The 11,944-nt window shown below is 31.1% G+C and overlaps 1 pseudogene; it reads left to right on the top strand.

Annotated features, from left to right (window-relative positions):
- The first annotated feature begins 2,052 nt into the window (after nucleotides 1–2,052).
- LOC134246173 (receptor-type tyrosine-protein phosphatase alpha-like) lies at nucleotides 2,053–10,583 on the top strand (annotated as a pseudogene).
- The last annotated feature ends 1,361 nt before the right edge of the window (nucleotides 10,584–11,944 follow it).

An 11,944-nucleotide genomic window follows, 5' to 3' on the forward strand; every position in this document is an offset into this window, starting at 1 on the left:
TGTTCAATCAATATTCAACAAACCAATTCATTAAAATCAATGTATTGTAGTATGCTCATGTTAAGCAAATCAATATTCGAATAAATCAATCAATGTTCGATGTAAATTATGTACAAGTTCTTTGTGTTCCATTCCAGAATTATCCACGTAATCATGTTCGAGTTGCGAAATTAAAAATTTGAAGTTATCCCGTCTTCCCCATGTGATTTAATGGCATAATTGCTTTATAAATTTCTTTTTCATTAAAGCTATTTTTCAATATTTAATATAGAGCACGAGACCTCTAATATAAGATAAACAATCAGTAAATGATAGAACTGTTTCTGAGAATTACAAGACATGTTTATTTTTTAGATCAGAGGGTGCGCTCACGTTATTTTTCTTCTTGAATATACTCCAAAATACCTGTTAAAATTCAAGAACATTGCAATTCCATAAAGCCATTGTTCAAAGACCTGGAGTTTAAGGAGAAAAATTTTAATAGGTAATTAAAGGACTAAGTCTCTACTTTATTTTGATATCTAAAATGGAACATAAAGTGTTAGTCGATAAATTAGTATATCTACAGGGCCGTTTTATGCATAAAATGAACCGAGCTCTTAAAAGCCCATTTAACATTACAAATAAGGAGCAGAGCAAAGACGGCCTCTACATTATGAGAGGTGGGATCAGGTGCTATGACTTAGTGAGCATGCCATGCTGACTGGTCACACCCGCCGTGTGCTCTTTGTCATGATAAGGTAATAACGAAAAACAATTCAGTGTGTTAATAATGGCCTCACAATTAGTATAGAAATGTCAGTCATCATTTGTCTTAATACTAGACTGTATTTTCTGACAAGGTCAGTGTATCACCTAGAAGTTGCGAAATGATGACATTAAACAAGATCGTTCATCAACTTCGTTGTCAAATAGTTACCCCGTTTTAAAACATTTTCGTATCGAATCAACTGAGAGATGAAGTGTATTGAGGCACAATAAGGGAAGCTGTCGTTTGAAAAGTTAAAGTCATCATGTCCATTATATAGCTATATTTTGAGATTGCCATCAACGCCTTTTACTAATAAATATCCAAATATGAAATGATGTGTCAGACACTGTGCTTTCTTTTATTTCAAGCTAACCGGGATTTATCGTGTCGACTTCAGAATGGAAATAACAATTATTAATTGAAAGTACGTCATCAATATATCTAAATGTTCAGTTTAAAGTCACAGCAAGTGTATTTTCTTCTTTTTTGCGACCGTCAAGGTAGCTCAGTCGGTAGAGCGTTCGCTCCGTGTTCCGAAGGTAATGAGTTCGAATCTCGGCCGTGAATAAATTAAATCGATAATTTTAATAAGCAATTACAGTATCGACCAGACCCAACCTGACACAAAGCAGTCCCAGAGCTGTCCTGGGCTGCTTTCTGGAACTGCTAAAGCAGTCCCAGAACAGTCCCACAGCAGCCCCACAGTGATCCCAAAGCAGTCCCGGGGACTGCTTTATGTGACTGCTTGGGTGTCAGGTTTGGTCTAGTCGATACTGTATTCCTTCGCCATAAGCTCGGCAGCTTGAAGTAAAGTTGTGGGTCCTTCGGATAAGACCTTAAAAACCGAGGCCTTGTGTCAAGGTAAACGTTGGCACACGATAAAGAACCCACACTGCTCAATGGTCGTAAGTGCCGAGTAAAGGTCAAACTTTGAAGCCCTTCCTTCACACGTCTCAATATGAGTACTATCAACTTCAGAGTACTTGTGTGTACAGTCAGATTGTTTTTAACAAATTAATAATGCAATCGACCAATGATAAAGTAAGTAAACTGAATAGTTCCATTTTAATTGAAAAAGCACTTTTTTCTTTTTTCTGAGAATTCAGAATTGCTATCTTTTGCCATTCAAATCGGTGACACAAAAATTTTATCAGTGTCACCTACTTTGTGTTTAAAATTTTGTTTATGTTTGAAGTGAATTAAAAATAATCCATAAATATTTCCGGGTTAGACAGGAACATGTGGTACTCAAAGAAATAAATACATAATATTCAGATCATTTGAATCAAACAAAGAGGAAAATGTCTGGAACTCTGTACAACGGCCAGATAATCTCAAAATTCACACTGATACTGTTCTTGTTCATCATTAATTCTAAAGGTAATTACACTTTATAATTTTTTTAACTACTAAAAAATTCTTTATGAAACATATGGAGATAACTACAGTATTCAAGATAAAAGTCCATAAATAATACAAAACAGGAGTAAAGCAAAAATCGACCTCGAAAACGTCAGAGGTGGGATCAGGTGCCATAGAGGAGTTACCATCCCCTGCTGACCGGTCACCTGCTCCTTGTCATGATCGGGAAATAACGGAAAAATCCGTCGTCAATTAAGCGTATCCCGGTATCTAAATGTCGAATTGAATTTTTCTATAATACCTATATATGTCGTGAATTCAATGAAGATTTGAATGAGCAACATTTTGTCAAATGGATTTGAAGTCAGTGTCTTTTGTTTCATTTTTATAAAAAAGATTTACGTATTGAAAAGTTCTTTAAAACACGTGAATTTCAGGGGTATGTTCTTTTGTTGGATATAAAGTCTCACAAAGCAGTGTTCCTTTGGCCTACAATGGAGCTCATAGTCCCATTGATGATGACAACAGAACTTGTGCCGTGACAAATAAGGACATTGGAGAGTATTGGAGGATACAGTTTAACCAGTCCCTGACTATTGCCGGTGTCTATCTTCGGTTAAATGGAGGCAAGTAATAGATATTTATCTGAACATATTACATTGTAATTTCTTATTTTTAATTTATCAATAATTATTGTTGGGTTTCAAATCCTTTAGGTAGATACTCAATAGAAGTTCAAAATGCTCGAATACTTCCATTCGACAAGACTGTGGTCATATACAATTGCCCTTTGAATTTTCTTCACACAATGTCAATATCACATGTAAACCTGACCTACACGGAGATGTAATTATCGTTAAGAAGACAAGTTTTGGAATTCTGAAACTTTGTGACTTTAAATTAAAGGGTATGAATATTTTAACTGTATCATTCATTTTGAAATATAAATATCAATCACAAACTCCTTTTGAGAAAGATTAATTTCTGTAAAAACTCAAAAGGGTTGAAAATAAAACATTTTATATAGAAAAGTTAAACCATATATCTTCCTGAGAAGTTATTCAATATGACTTGCAGTATGTGAGTCTAACAAGCTTGGCATTCCCTGTACAAAGTGTTCTCCAAACAGCAGCTGTAGATCTTGTGACGGATCACATTACGGGGTCTGGTGTGAACGTCAGTGTTCTCCCGGATGTATACCTGGATCATGTGATGAGCTTACTGGAGAGTGTTCGAGATGTAAAGATGGGTTCCATGGAAACCAATGTCAATTTTCTAGTGAGTTAATGAAAATGTAAATTTCAAATAGGATATTATTTAAAGTGCACTGGTTTAGATATTAAGATTAGATTTTTATGTACTGGTAGGTATATACCCAATAAAAGAAAAAAAACTTTAAGGTAAACAGAAGAATGTTATAGTAAGACTTTAATGGACGAGCCTTTAGATTGAGTAATGGTTCGAGAACATTTTGTGTACCATGCGTAACTTCAAAACATAGTTAATTTCCGCTTTTTAAATTGATATACACTGCATGGTTTTGTAGACATTATATAATTTGTTAAATTTATAATTTGGTATGTCAGATATACTATGCATTTACATATATTTAAGTTACTTTTTCATTTAATAATTAATAGTAATTAAGAAATGACCATACAAATCCGACCTTTCTTTTTCATTTATGGCAAACAGAGCATGGCCATATCGGGCTCCAAGACCATAAACTTAGAAAAGACTTAAGTCTAAATTTCAAACCGATAAAACGTTTGAATTAATTTTGAAATTAAATTAAATTCTCGTCATGAAACATGGGGATAACGAACAGTATTCAAGATCAAAATTAAGTCCATAAAACAATACAAAACAGGAGCAGAGCAAACACAAACCTACGGAACACTAGAAGTGGGATGTCTGATTTTAAATGTTAAAAGAGAATGCAATTTTAGGCAAATACATTAATTAAAACTCAAGATATTCAAAATCATTTGTTTACTTACATCTTATCTCATTTTATGGTCTTGGGGCCAGTTATCCATTAAATATTATCTTTATAATTTTCTTATACTGACATGTATATCATGAGATTGATCATTGTTCGTTCAGGAAGTGAGTTTAAAATGCGCTTATAATTGATTATCTTCTTATACGATGATAATTAATTTTCATTACCTATACAACCAAAATGCAATATACATGTACATGTTAATTTAACTTTCATTTTATATATCTAACGTTTCAGAAAATTGTACCTGTCAACTGTTCCTTAGCATGCACCGAGTGTAATATTTTGTATCAAGTGCCCCCATGTAAAGTTTCCAGATATGGTCAATTTTGTCAGTATCAGTGTCCTCCTAACTGTGATGATTTATATAAACAACGGCACGTGTGGACATGTAAAGACGGTCATTTTAAAAATTGCTAGGTAAAAATTATGCATAAAAAATATATAACAATAATTTGCTGATTTTTTCTGCTTTTTTTCATGGAGATGTATTAACGGGTCGTATCAGTATTTATAGTTATATAATTTGAATAAAAAGCATTGACCATCTTTTCACAGATAAGTGAGAACGGACGTGGGAAAAATATTTTTTGGGTGTTGTTTCCTATTGGATTTATCGCCGTTTACCTACCCTTTTCTTCTAAAAAGTAATTTTCAACAAACAGAATTAAAATTAAAATTTGAATTTGGTAACTTTTTTTCTATATGCAAATTTTTAATAATTCTATATTTCTTCCAGATTTGGTAGACGTTTTTTATGTTCTAAGTCCTTTTCATTCTTAAACATACAAGAACACCACCCCAAAAATTATCCAACAGGCAATGATGCACGTAACACACTGAACAGAAGCCGTGTAATATTAGAACCCGAGGGAAATAGCCACTCCTAGACGACCCGTACGATGGTGTAGTACAAGTCGTAGTGACCTTCGTAACTCAAAACTAAAAGTTTGTCCATAGAGCAGTTTGTAAAACACCCCCCAAAAGATGATGGCCAATAATTTTAGAATTCAAGGTTACTGACAAAGAATGATACATTTTTAACACACTCTTCAAGTGAGAGATCAAAAAAAGAAGAAAAATTCATTTTTACTATGTCTACAAATTTTTACTTTCCTATTTTTATCAAAATAAAAAAAAAAAAACCTAAGGAAAATGAGATAATTAACATTCACCAAATATGACAAGAAAATTCCTCGTCATTATAATTTTAAATGTTAAAATATTACACTTACAGATTCTGCCGAATGGCCTTATGAATTTGCACACAGAAGCTTTGAAAATGGAAAATGTGAAAAAAAGATTCAAAAAAAAAATTCCTTGTGAGATTTTTTGTTTTCTTATAAGAACGATACATCAATTTATTTATATAAAATTCAATAAATCCTAATTCATTTCATTAATTGTTTTTTTTATTCAGATGATGCAAACAGAGTAATATTGGAACCTATTGGAAGTCTTTTTTCCCGGGAATTACATCAATGCCAGTTATGTTAATGTGAGTCTACATGTAAATATACAGTTATTTTATTTTTTTGGGGTAACTATTAGCTTTTATTTAAAAAATCTAGCTAGTTTAAGATGCAATTAAATTTCTCCTTTCCACTTACAGGGAGTTTACAAGGAAAACGCCTACATTGCAGCACAAGGTAATGTCCTTGATGTACATCTCTTCGATCGAGGTGTGGGGCGAGACCAGAGATCTGCTTTTTTTCTGCTTGAGCATAAAATTTAATATTAAACCCTTTAAAATGTTAGAATCAAACACATTTTATTTTTTAAGGTTGCAAGTCATGTATATAAAAATATGCAAAATAAAATTTTAATTCTAGATTTTCAGTAATGCTTAATTATAATTTTTTTGTCAATGTGTAATTTTAATTTCAAAATAAGTTTTATGGCACTTTATCCATCTCTGATGTTTTGAAGGTCGTGTTTGCTCTGCTCCTATTTTGTATTGTTTTATGGACGTTCATGTTTCATTTGTTTTAAAAAAAATAGTTTTGTAATTTATATAAACTAATTAAACTTGAACTCAATGATGCATTGCAGTAAAAGGGGGGCATGCTTTTCTATACTATATAGTAATTTCAATATTATTTTTTTAAATTTTAAACCTGTTTGTTTTGGGCCGTTTACTCCGCAGACCATTGTGGATTTCTGGAGAATGGTCTGGCAAACGCAAGCAAGAGAATTGTAATGCTTCACGATTAACGAAGGAAATGCGGTAGGAGAAATTTCCCTCATCATCATGTTGAAATACAGTCAACTTATTCAAAATATTAGAAAAAAAGTCATTGATCATGTAAAGAGGTTAAGCTGATTTTCTTTTTTCACTTTGAATGTGTAATGAACACTGAAAAATGCATTTTTTATTTCCTGCTAGAAAAGTCATTTTCTGAAATTGTTTTGTTGAATCGAAAAAAAATTACTGAATAATTGTATTTCCACTTTTTTTCATCGTTTTTTCCCCATAGGAAAAATGTATGCAATATTGGCCGGGAAACGCAGGGGAATTTGGACCTTTCTCAATAATTGTCCAAAAAGGAAAGATAGCATGGATAAATTTACAATACGAAAATTTATTGTTAGAATGGTAAGTGTAGAAAACAATTATGTAAAAAATGTTTCTCTTTAATATGAAACTGATAAAGAAATATACTACTGATATACCCCCTTAATAGTTACATGTATTTAATTAAACTAATTCTCACAGATTAGTGTTTTAAAATTCTTAAAAACTAAAATAGCAGTACTTTTGTTCAGTTTGCAAATGAGTATTGAAATGTTTTTCCTACATAAATGTTTTGTAAATTCTCCTAGACAGGCGTGTCAAACCATCCGAGAAAAACATCCTTCTCTTAAATTATTTTTCTGAAATTTATCCTAAAATAGAGGAAATAATAGTGAGAACAAGTGCGATCCCCTTTTTAATGTTCAAACACGTCAGAGTGTATTTGATGATTTCACACGTAAATACCCGGAAAGTGTATATGTGAATCTGACTGAATGTTGAAGTGGTGCCAAATCAAATGATTTCCAGTTCAAGAACAAACTGGTACCACTTCATGAAAATAAATGTTTCCTCTTTGTATCAGATATACACTTAAAGATCAAGTTTAAAGTGCAAAAACTGAATTTTATTTCCTGTATTTCATATATGCTGTAACATAATTGACCTATCGCACTGCTTCACTCTAAAAAAAGTTTTACTTGTTGTTTTTAAAATAAGATATTAGATTAAGAAAAACTAGTAATTATTAGTAATCCATTTAGTCAGAATAGCAAGTAAATGACTATCATGGTTAGTAATTGTAAACATAATTAGTAATAAGGATGAATTCATTTACTTATAAAATGATTTACTAAGTATCAATAGAATTACTTAAATTATAGGAATTGTATTACTTAAAGTTAGTAAATGAACTACTCATTTTTGTTAAATTATTATTACTTAATTTAGAGATAATATGCTTTCTATTTACTAAATTTTATGAATTATTACTAAGTAAATGTAATTCTGAAATTAATTAAAATCTAGAATATTATTACTCAAAAGAATACTAAGTAAATGAAATACTTATCATATTTACTAAAATCGACATTATTTACCAGAAACAATGCAAGGTACCGACCCTCTGACATGTGAGTACTACTCACAGATTTCTTTATCAGAGTTCCCTAATTGGGCCCTCTGAATAGTTTAATAGAAGAAATCTACTCATGATGGAAACATTTATACTTTCTATTTCTTTTGCCAATTTCTTTGTAATTGTTTTATTGTATATAACAATAAAACATTTGATCCAACTTCGAAAGCCTTAAAAATTGAATAAGTTGTATCTTTTTAAGGACCATTTTAAAAATGGTTAAACATTTCAAGTACTTAATATCGCATTTTTATTAGTGTGATTTTTTTTTCACATGAAGGAATATTTAGAAGAAAGATAACTCCTCCACACAGACAATCAGTGATTACACTACCATATCTAAGTAATTACTGATCTGAATTCTCCTAGATTTAGTAAATAAATTTTTGTTTTAAGTAAATCAATTAAATACAATTCAAACAAGATGTGTTTGTGAAACACCTATGCCCCTGTATGGCAACATTTCAAAGGTTAAACTTTTCTTATATACAAATTTAAATTATTGGGATTTCTTGATATCTCCAAGGTCAAAAGGTCAAGGTTATAGGTATCTAATGAAAGGTCTTGCCAAAAAAAATACATATGTGAAATATGGAAACACTTGCCTTAACCCTTCAGAAGTTATGGTCAAGGTTACCAATTTTGAAATGTAGGTCAAACGCCAAGGTCAAAGACAAAGGGACAGATTTGGTGGTACCCAAAGAAAGGTCTTGTCACAAGGATAAACTATGTAAAGTATGAATGCACTAACCCTAATCCTTTTAAAGTTACAGTCAAGGTTTGCTTTTTAAAAGTGGGTCAAACTCCAAGGTCAAGGTCAAAGGGTCAAAGTTCTTGGTATCCTATGAATGGTCTTCTCAAAATGATTACATATATGTAAGTATGAAAGCACTATTCCTTACCGTTCAAACGTTATGGTCAAGGTTAATTTTTTTTTTCACAAGGATGGAAATCTCCAAGGTCAAGGTCAAAATTTCATAGTTGTTGGTATTCAATGAAAGTTCTTTCAACAAAAAATATATATGTGAAGTATACATGTCCTGGTATTTACTGTTCAAAAGATTTGGATAAAGAATAAGTTTGGATTTTTTGTGTAAAAGTGAGTCAAACTTCAAGGTCAAGGTCAAATTTGGTGATACTCAAAGAAAGGTCTTGTCACAAGGAATACACGTGTGAAATATGAAAGTCATAGCTCCGCTAAATCAAAAGTTATGGGCAAGGTTAAAGTTTCTGTGGATAAACAGACAAACAGAGAGACAGCTAGACAGACAGCTAGACAGACAGCTAGACAGACAGCTAGACAGACAGACGGACACGACAAAAACTATATACGCCCGAAACTTCTTTTGGGGCATTAAAATATTAATTATATAGTAAATAGTGGTAAAATGTAAGTAAAGACCAAGTAATGTTATTACTTATATACACAAATTTAAGTAAATATAAATTACTAAGTAAAACTTTTTAGTGTGTAAGTAAAACAATTCTTTAAAATACAAAAATCAAGTAAAACATTTGAATCTAGTAATTGACATATTTTTTCAGTAATTGATTTAAAATTTTAAGTAAATGCTTAGTAATTATCTATTACTTATCTTTGTTATTTCAAGTAAAAAATGACTACTAAGTAAAACATTTTTAAGAGTGTTGGAATACTACACAGAAGATTAGAGTGATTGGTGATTTTAGGACGTATAAGAAAATATCTATTAAAAACAATTTAAAATAATTGTATTTCAAATTAGCGAACTTTAAAAATTTTTAGCAATATAACCAATAGTGAGCAAAAAGTATTCCTCCAAATTAAACATTTCAGGGGGAAGAGACCAGGCGGGTGACACAGTACCAGTTTACAGTCTGGCCTGATACAAAAGTCCCACATAACCTCGAGGCGCTTCTTTGTTTTCGAAACATCTCTAAAAATTCAATAAGTCCCAACGAAGGACCAATAATTGTACATGGAAGGTAAAAAAAAATGATTTTTTTAAATTTTGCCTTTTTATGTCCATGATAATTACTATTTTGAGCTCGTCCTTTCATGTCAAAGTATTCAATGCTGTCAAAAACAGGAAACAAATGCTCAGTAAAAAAAAAAAAAAAGGAAAACTAAACACTTTCAGAGACACTTTTTTTGAAAACAATCATTCTTTCTCTGAAATACACTGTCATTGTTAGCCTTATACCTCTTTCTGATTTATCGTTAGTAACACTTTAATTTTAATTTCTTTATAATACTTTAACGTAGTGCGGGATTGGTGCACTGGGTCATTTATCGCCCTGGACTACCTCCTAGAGAAGGGATTTAAGGAGGGAAGTGTTGACGTCAAGAACTGCGTCATCAACCTGAGACAACAAAGAGCTTTCTCCATCCAGTCCGTTGTAGGTTCAGATTTCATTTCTATCTTTTAAAAAAAATATTGGTAATGATAAACAGTTCTGAATTTTAAAAACCCCAAAGTTTCTTCAAGATTAAAATGATCAAGTAGTATTCTTTACCGCATATCTAAAGGACAAAAGTTTACTCATTTTTACCTAATTATACTGTATTCTTGTTTTTGAATCAGTATAATCGGAATATGTTTTAGTACACTTATTTTTTCTGATAATGATATACACTAATAAATAAGATATATTTTAAACTAATGATATACATTATATAACAAGAGTTTAATTCATCCTGTTCCTGTTTCAGGACCAGTATATTTTCCTGCATGATGCACTGGTGGAAGGTTTGACAAATCTGACATTAAATTGTGCGCTTCATGTGGTGGATGAAATGTGATTTAAGTACTTTGAAACCCTAGTAAAATCAACCGTTGTATGAAGTTAAACATTGTATAACAGTTGCATTAAAGTGTGCTGTTTATTTTGTTATTTTAAAATTTGATTAAATATATTAAATTATCAAGTAACTCTTTGATTAAAAGAGCGATTGTGCATAAGAGTTGAATTAAATTATCTATAAGTCAGGGACATATGATGCTTTAAAAATATATTAAAGAAAGTGGAAAACAAATTGAAAATTATAGATGCTAAAATACATATTATAAACAAGAATTTCCATCAAACCAACCTTTTATATTTTTTTCTTTTATGTAACGGTATATATAAATAATATCGATATTATTTGCAAAATCCTTTTTAAAATGGAATAACAATACAGATAATGAACAGTCATCAAGCTCAATGTCCATTTAGGAGCTTTAAAACATCAGATGGGGATCAGAGCCACGGAAGAGTGCGCATCCCTTGCCGACCGTGGTCCTTGTCATGATCGGGAAAATACGTAGACAATTCAGTGTGTAAATAACAAGAATTAGTATGAAAAGTCAGCATATGACAAAATGATAGGTTGTATTTGCTGACCATTGGAACTACTAAATTGCAAAATGAGAAAAACGAGAAGATTAATTTTTTTTCAACAACTGGTTTGTCAATACCTTGCCTCGTTTAAGAAATTGTTCGTAGGTAGGACATGCTATTGCATATTGAATCAATTGAGACACATAAACTCCATAGAAATGTGATTATATAAAGGTCAGGGAAGTTAATGATTGAAAAGTTGAAGTTCTTACGTTTATCACAAAGTGCTGTCCTAATCCAAGTATGATGTGTAAGACTCTGTAGTGTCCTTTATTCTAAGTTCTCATGGGGTATATCAAGTCGACATATGATTAGAGGTAACAGAAGTAACTACAGTATCGTTAATTGATAATACTTTGTCGATATGTTCTTAGCAAAAAATCTTACCTCTGGAATTTCCAGACATCCATGTTTTATATCCTCCATTCGTTATTCTTTTAATTTTTACCATGTATCAAATTAATTTATTGAACAAAAAAAAAAACAACAAAACCTAAGAAATCTGCTTTTAAAAACTATTTTCTGCGGAATATGGTTTCATATGACCTTGAAATTGTATGAAAAAAATATGTTTCTATCCTTATTTGTGTTACATGCAAATTAATTATACTAGACTTTTTCATCGCCTTTTTCTAAGATTTTGTACATAATCAATGTTTAGATAATAAATGTTTCAGAGAAAAGTACTTAATTTTTTCTTATTTTTGAAATTGAATATAGATTACTACGGAAGCCCATTTAGGACCTATCAAAAAATAATATTGAATTCGTTATAACGAATTTAATTTGTAATAACAGATTTATTGAATTCGT

The sequence above is a fragment of the Saccostrea cucullata genome, unplaced genomic scaffold (assembly GCF_032062105.1).
Source record: "Saccostrea cucullata isolate Sc308-1 unplaced genomic scaffold, CSIRO_AGI_Scuc_v1 ctg2195, whole genome shotgun sequence".
NCBI lineage: Eukaryota > Metazoa > Mollusca > Bivalvia > Ostreida > Ostreidae > Saccostrea > Saccostrea cuccullata.